Source organism: Lissotriton vulgaris, chromosome 4_1, assembly GCF_964263255.1.
Source record: "Lissotriton vulgaris chromosome 4_1, aLisVul1.2, whole genome shotgun sequence".
Taxonomy (NCBI): domain Eukaryota; kingdom Metazoa; phylum Chordata; class Amphibia; order Caudata; family Salamandridae; genus Lissotriton; species Lissotriton vulgaris.
The window spans coordinates 360303485-360310362 of NC_141691.1; the positions used below are offsets into that span (position 1 = coordinate 360303485).

The 6878-nt window shown below is 41.6% G+C and overlaps 1 long non-coding RNA gene across 1 annotated transcript in view; it reads right to left on the minus strand.

Moving 5' to 3' along the window:
- LOC147718752 (uncharacterized) overlaps nucleotides 1-2135 on the minus strand; it is a 297617-nt gene extending 295482 nt beyond the window's left edge. The window contains exon 1 of the long non-coding RNA XR_015310006.1: nucleotides 2038-2135. This is a non-coding gene — a long non-coding RNA (uncharacterized LOC147718752). The remainder of the gene's footprint in view (nucleotides 1-2037) is intronic.
- Between the last annotated feature and the right edge of the window lie 4743 nt (nucleotides 2136-6878).

The following is a 6878-nucleotide window of genomic DNA, read 5'->3' on the forward strand; positions in this document are numbered from 1 at the left end:
GTCACGGTTGACAACGTCATCATGATGTCCTGAATAACTGCAAAAAAAGGAAAATAGGCCTGAAAGATGGTTTTAAATGAAACTTGATAGAAAAATGTGAGTTTAAACATACTTTTACAGAAGTACGTATATAGTAATATCTGTGTATGAGTGGCTGCATGGGTGTATGAGTTTATATATCAGGGGCTGTATTTGTGACTGAATTGGTGTATGAGTGGCTGTCTTGGTGACTGAGTGGATGTGTGTGTAGATGTAAACCTATGAATCATTGAGTGCGTGTATATGTACTGGTATGGTGGTGTCAATGGTTTTGAGAAGGGTAGTGTAGAAGTTGGAGTGGGTGTCTGAATGCTGAAATGGGTTGAGATTGAGTGCGTCAGAGATTCTATGTATGATGTCATCAGTAATGTCATTTGAGATGACAAGAGTGATGTCACTGGCCATGTCATGAGCAATGTAATATGTGAGGTCATAAGTAGTACACAGCGGGGCGCGAGTTATAGTTAGCTCAGCTAACTAGAACTGCAGATTTATTTAATTGAATATCTTAATATAGTATGATGACCATCTGAGACACCTGGGTTTAGGTATCTACAGGTGATACACTGGGTGCTGTGCATTTAGGAAGTTTGGAAAACAGCTAAAACTAAAATGCTCCTTTAACTTATCTTTCTATTGGTTGCAGGCATTGTGAGAGAAAGACTCTCCTCTGCATGAAAGAAATGAATCAGAAAGTGAGTATTGGAAGGGGAAGGAGTAGTCTCTACTCACATTATGCATCCATACCCTCAGTGGACATCTGTCATCCTGGTACCCTGCTAGGCTAGTTCTCCACTAATTGTTTCAAATTTGTTAAGGTCATCTCGTATTAGATGGTTGTTTGTGGCATTGCTTTTTTTCTGTGCATTTTGGTAAAGGAGTAATTTCTAATGCTGGAGTTTGTGAGCATAGCTTTATGCCAGTAACAGCAGGTGACTGGGGCTGGGAGAGTATACAAGGTGAGGTGGCCTTCCTTCCACCCGGGCAACGCTGCCTCACTGAGATTTGCCTTTTTGGTGTAATTTTATTTACTGAAAGTTTCTTGATTATTTAAATATTCTCTATTTTTTCTAAATTGGTTTGAGATTTGTTTTGTCTTGTGTTTTAACATTATTACTGTTTTGGTTTTTCGCATAAATATTTACCTATTGACTGCATAAATATTTTACACATTGACTGCAAGCTAAGCCTAACTGCTTTGTGCCAATCTACCAGAGGGTTAAGCCTAAATTAATTTAGTGACATTAGAGTTTCACCCTGACAAGGATTGTGATTATTATTTAAGGCGGGTTCTCCCCCCACCCTCAATTAATACTCCAATTTGTTACATTTCCCTTCTCATCCCTTCATAGATTGGGATTTATTCTTAACTCTGAAAGGATTAAATCTCTGCTGCCTGCATCCAAGGTAGGAATATCCCTGACACGAATTTGCAAATACCCCAAAGTAGATGTTCACATACTCAGGCAGGAATTTACATACCAGAACTTCCATAAAACACTCACTATACCAAATATGCTCAAATACCTTATCACATCATATTTACATATTATAACACTTGAAGAACTTGAATTATGCATGTATATTCCCCTATTGCAAGTCAAAATGTAAGTCTAAAATTGTTTATGGAGGTGAATGTGGTTCATACTGTTCACAAGGATTCCTGGCTGATTTGGATTGAGTTTAATTAATAAAGAAAACAGATATATGTTTGCACGTTGACCTGTGAGAATAAATGCTCCACATCACATTTTATTACAAACAGATTAAAAGTTAGGGTAAGGATAATAATTGGAGCTGAACACTTGTATCAAATAAAGAATCTTGAGGCTCTCTAAAAGAATACTAAAGTGAATGGTATTTAGACCATCCAAATGCTCCTGATTACATACTTAGTGACAGCATACAACTGTTTTCAGTTGCTAGCGGACAACTTGATTTAAAACAACACACTTAAGAAAGCCATCTTTATCTTTAGAAGAAATGTACCTCTCTTACCTTCCTCCATATCAAGGCCAGAAAATCATGCCATAGATGTTACGATTCTCTGCAAAACTCTCATAGGACATGATGGGAACGTCTTTGTTATCTCCATTCTGCAAAACAAACATGTAGGTAATAATTAAGCATCAATTTAGGACCTTAGTGAAGATACAACAAATTGGAAACATTGGTTTTGTGAGTATTAGGTTTAGAAGATGTAAAAATATGTCACAGCACCTATTGAGTTTCCCTGCATTTACTTTATTTTACTTTAAAAAGAAGCAGTCAAAAACCCCTTTGCATAACTAATATGAACTTCCAGTTTCTCATGAATGTATGTAGCTTTTAGACTACAGTGAAGAGCATGCAACTGAATAATTAGGTAGGGATTCTGCCTTTTCTGTGTAGTCACATGTAATTTTCTGTCTTTTGCTGGACCCCATTTTAATGCTGATGACCTTTAGACCCTACACACTGGAGCACTTCTGTCCAGTGCTCTGTGTATTTGCTTTGACTTCAAAAACAAAGGCATTGGCTAATTCATGAATGGTGCATTTAACTATTCTATAAGTATATGGAACAGAAATAAGTCCTTGACATGAAAATGTAACTGTCACTTGTAGACAGAGGCACCTATTATGCCATCCAATATTGTGTCAAAAGAAAAATATGCTTTCAGGCCTACCGTTATAACCTGACTGCTGAAGTGTAAAATATGCAGTGCGACCAGTTAGAGTAACCCTTTTTGACAGGTGAAAACCTCCCTTATAATTATAAAAAAAGTCATGCCTAGGTACTGCTTATTTATTTATTTAGGTTTGAGTTTTATAGAGCGCAAACTTGACCCGTTAGGGTATCAGAGTGCTTTACAGGAATCAGCAGCAGTATACAAGGACTTGGAGAGGGTGGTCTGGGAACAAACGGAGAAAAAAAGGGAACAAAGTAACAGTTACATTTACAGTTCACAGGGAAACAAGGGTTCAAAGTCAATGGCCGGAAGCCCTGAGGAGCCGGGATGATAGGCCTGTGCACTCCTGAGGATGCATAGCAAGGAGATGGGGCAAGATCCCATCTCTGTGTGAGATAACAGGTAGAATTTAGGCAATGCATACGCCCATTAGGAAGGTTTTAGCATATTTTTTTTAGCAAGACAGTGACGGTGTTCTTCTGATGGCGGTGGGAGTGAGTTCTATATTCTTGGTGCAGCTCCAGAGAAGGCCGGTTGTAAGTTTTCTTATTCCTGAAACGTGCAGGTTGGAGCTGGAGGTCTCTGGAGGACCGTGAGTTTCTAGTCCCTACAGATAGCACGAGTTTCTGGGCAAGATATGTAGGGGAGTTTGTGTATAATGCCTTGAGTATGATACATGCCATTTTGAGTTTGATTCTGGCCTGTAAAGGGAGCCAGTCCAACGCTTTCAAATGTGATGACATATGGTCGAACTTCCTTGAGCCTGTTAGAAGCCTGACAGCCACGTTGAGGCAGGCTTTTAAAGGTGCCAGCAAGATTGTGGGTAAACCCGAGAGGTAGAGCAGCCATATTCCAGTCTTGAGATGACTAATGCCTGAACAGCCATTTTCATATCGGAAGTGTCGAGGAAGGGTTTCAGTTTCCTTAGATAGCTCAGGTGGAATCTGGCTGATTTAGCCATCGAGTTGATGTGGTCCCGCATTGTCAAGTTTCCGTCCAGGGTTATTCTGAGGGATTTGGCCGAGTCCACAATGGTTGGAGGGCAGTTTGAGGCTGTGATGGCATTGATCCATATCTGAAGCTCAGGGTTGATTTTGGGTGGGGATATTAGTATAAATTCTGTCTTCTTTGCGTTGAGTTTGAGTTAGTTGGATGAGAGCCATTGGACAGTCAGTTTCAAGGCTTCAGTCATGGACAGAATCTCCTCGATAGAGGAGATCTTGATGTAAATCTGGGTGTTGTCTGCGTATATGTGGTACAAAATGTTTGCGGTGTGTAGTACTTCGGCAAGCGGTTCTAGGTAAAGGGTGAATGAGAGTTGGGGACAGGGTTGAACTTTGGTGGACTACAACAGTAACTAGGGAAGGGGCAGACAAATTGCCGTTAATCGGGAATCTCTGCGATCGGTAGTGGAGGAAGGACCTAAATCATTCCAGGACAGGGACACCAATTCCCATCTTGACTTTGAGGTGTTCAAGAACTTTCTCATGGTTGACTGTGTCGAAGGCCGAGGACAGATCATGAAGGATTAGGAGACAAATTTTGTCTTTGTCCAGGGCTTGGATGGCATCATCAACAATGTGGAGAAAGGTGATTTCCGTGCTGTGTCCGGGCCTGATTCCAGATGGGAAGTCATCTAGTAGGTGGATATTGGTGATGTGTTGGCTCAACTGCTGTTGCACACACTTCTCCAGAACTTTAGCTAAGAGTGGGATGTTGGAGATGGGTCTAAATGTGTCCAGGAAGGTAGGATCCAGCAACAGTTTTTTTAGGATGGGGAGGACTTGGCCAGCTTTCAGTAAATCGGGTGCTGATCCATGAAGAAGGGAGGCGTTTATTATTCCAGTCCAGCTAGGAATGATAGACTGGGCCGCGGCAGCATAGCAATTAGCGGGGAGTGGGTCACTGAAGTGGTTGTTCAGGTTTAAGGTGGAAAGGATTTCTGAGGCGGCTTGTTCGTCATAGCTTTTGAAGTCGGTCCAGTGTGCTTGGTTCTTGGGAGAAGCCTGTGGAGGGGGTGCAGAAGGGGGAGGCAGATCCGGAAGGGTTTGAGAGTAAACGGCGGACCTGAGTTTGTATCCTAAGGCTGTGATTTTGTCAAAGAAAAAGGAGGAGAACTCCTCAGAGAATATTAGTGATTTGTTTTTTCGATGTTTTGGCCAGCTTCTTTGATTGGTGTTTAACCAGTTCAAATAGCTTGGAGGGTCTGTTCTTGGCGTTCCCAAGTTTAGATCTGAAGAATTCTTTTTTTGAATTGAGGATGTTTCTGTTCTAAGTATTTCTGCCTTGGCGGAGAAGTTTTAGATGTGCAGCAGAGGGGTGCTGTCTGCAGATTCTTTCTGACTGCACCTTTGTCCTAGTAGGACCCTTCTTCTTCTATTACTAAGAAGAAGGGTCCCTACTAGGACAAAGGTGCAAAGTGTTGCAAACTAGAGACTCCCATTTCTAACAATAACCAATATAAATAGTGCTTTATTCTCAGTCAAAAAGTCCTTTATTTGTTTTTTCATAGCCATAAAGTGCAATAAATAAAATACGCTATGTCGCTTCATAAAGTGTCAGAAAGTAGGGTGATACAATTCTAAAATAACCCCTGCTCACCCCCTTGGTAGCTTGTCATGAGCAGGCAGGCTTATCTCGGAGGCAGTGTGTAAAGCATTTGTGAACACATACAGTAATACAGTGAAAACACTACAAATGGACACCACACCAGTTTAGAAAAATAAGTCATCTTTATCTAAGCCAAAACAAGACCAAACCAACAAAAATCCACAATGCAGTACTAAAAATATGAATCTTAAAAGAAAATGTTGGATGCAACACTTTTACACAAAGTACCTTTGATGTGTCGAAAAATGCAAGCAAAAAGGGTCGTGGGGAAGGTGATGTGTTGGTTCCTTACACTAAGGGAAGGTGATGCATTGGTTCCTTGCTCCGGGGGAGGTGATTCATTGGTTTCTTACTGCTGCCCAGGGGAGGTGATGTGTCGGTTCCTTACCTGAGAGGTGATGCGTTGGTTTCTCACTGCGTCGGGAGGTGATGCGTCGGTTTCTTACTGCATCCCCCAACGATGCGACAGACTTGATGCCTCGATGCAATGCATGACCATGCGGTACAATGCGATGGCGAAAAACCGAGATGCGCTGCAATGATTTTAGCTGCGTCCCCTCAATGTGTCGGTTCTACAACAACTGGGCCAGCGTCAGAATCAGTGCGGTAATCTCGGATGTAGAAGATCGGTGCACAGGATAGTTCACACTGCAGAACCTTCAGCCACGAGCAAGCACTGCGTCAATGCATCAGAAAATTCTTCTCACACCGCAGCGATGCGTCAGAAACAGGTGATACATCAATTTTCACAGTTCTTGCAGTTTTCAGTCGCAAAACACTGGCAGGCACCTCTCAGCAGGTCAGAACTCCAAGCGAAGGAGTTCAGGGCACATTGGGGGTGCAGTCTTTGTGTCCCTGAGACTTCAGAACAGGAGGCAATCTCTATTTTAAGCCCTTGGAGATCTTCCTCAAGTAGGGGACACAGCACACAGCAAAGTCGTTCTCCTTTCCTTGGCAGAAAGTAGCCATATCATATGGACCTGATGAAACCCCTCATTGCCCCTGGGGTCGAAACATCATCGACACACTCAACAAAGGAACCACCTTTGCAGCCCTTTAGCATGGTACTAGAAGGCTGACTTTCTATTTACACATATTGTATTGTGGTTGTTTCTTATACATAGAAACAATGTATAACACGTAATAACATTTACACCTTCTTTTCTAAGGTTCTGTTTCACTTGGGACACTGCGCACTTGTTTGTTTGCAACTTATTGTTTAAAAATATCACCAACCCAGTAAAAGTGTCTTCAGAAAACTCTCTTCAGTGTATGATTATTTTTATTTTTATGACATTCAATTCCCATTCAAATATATGCCATTGGGTGTTTTATTTATCAAGCATCTAATACATAGGCCACAGGAACCACTGTCACCCTGTACGAAGGGAGAAGTAGCTGGCATCCTTTAAAAACCAATGCAGAACTCACATTTTCTCTTTACGAGGAGAAAAAGAGAAGGGCATATCTCCTGCTGTTCAAGGAATTGTAAGTAAGAGTTCCGTAGACTCAAGTTGTTGTTGTAGCTAACCACTACCCTTGTTGACTTTGGCACAAA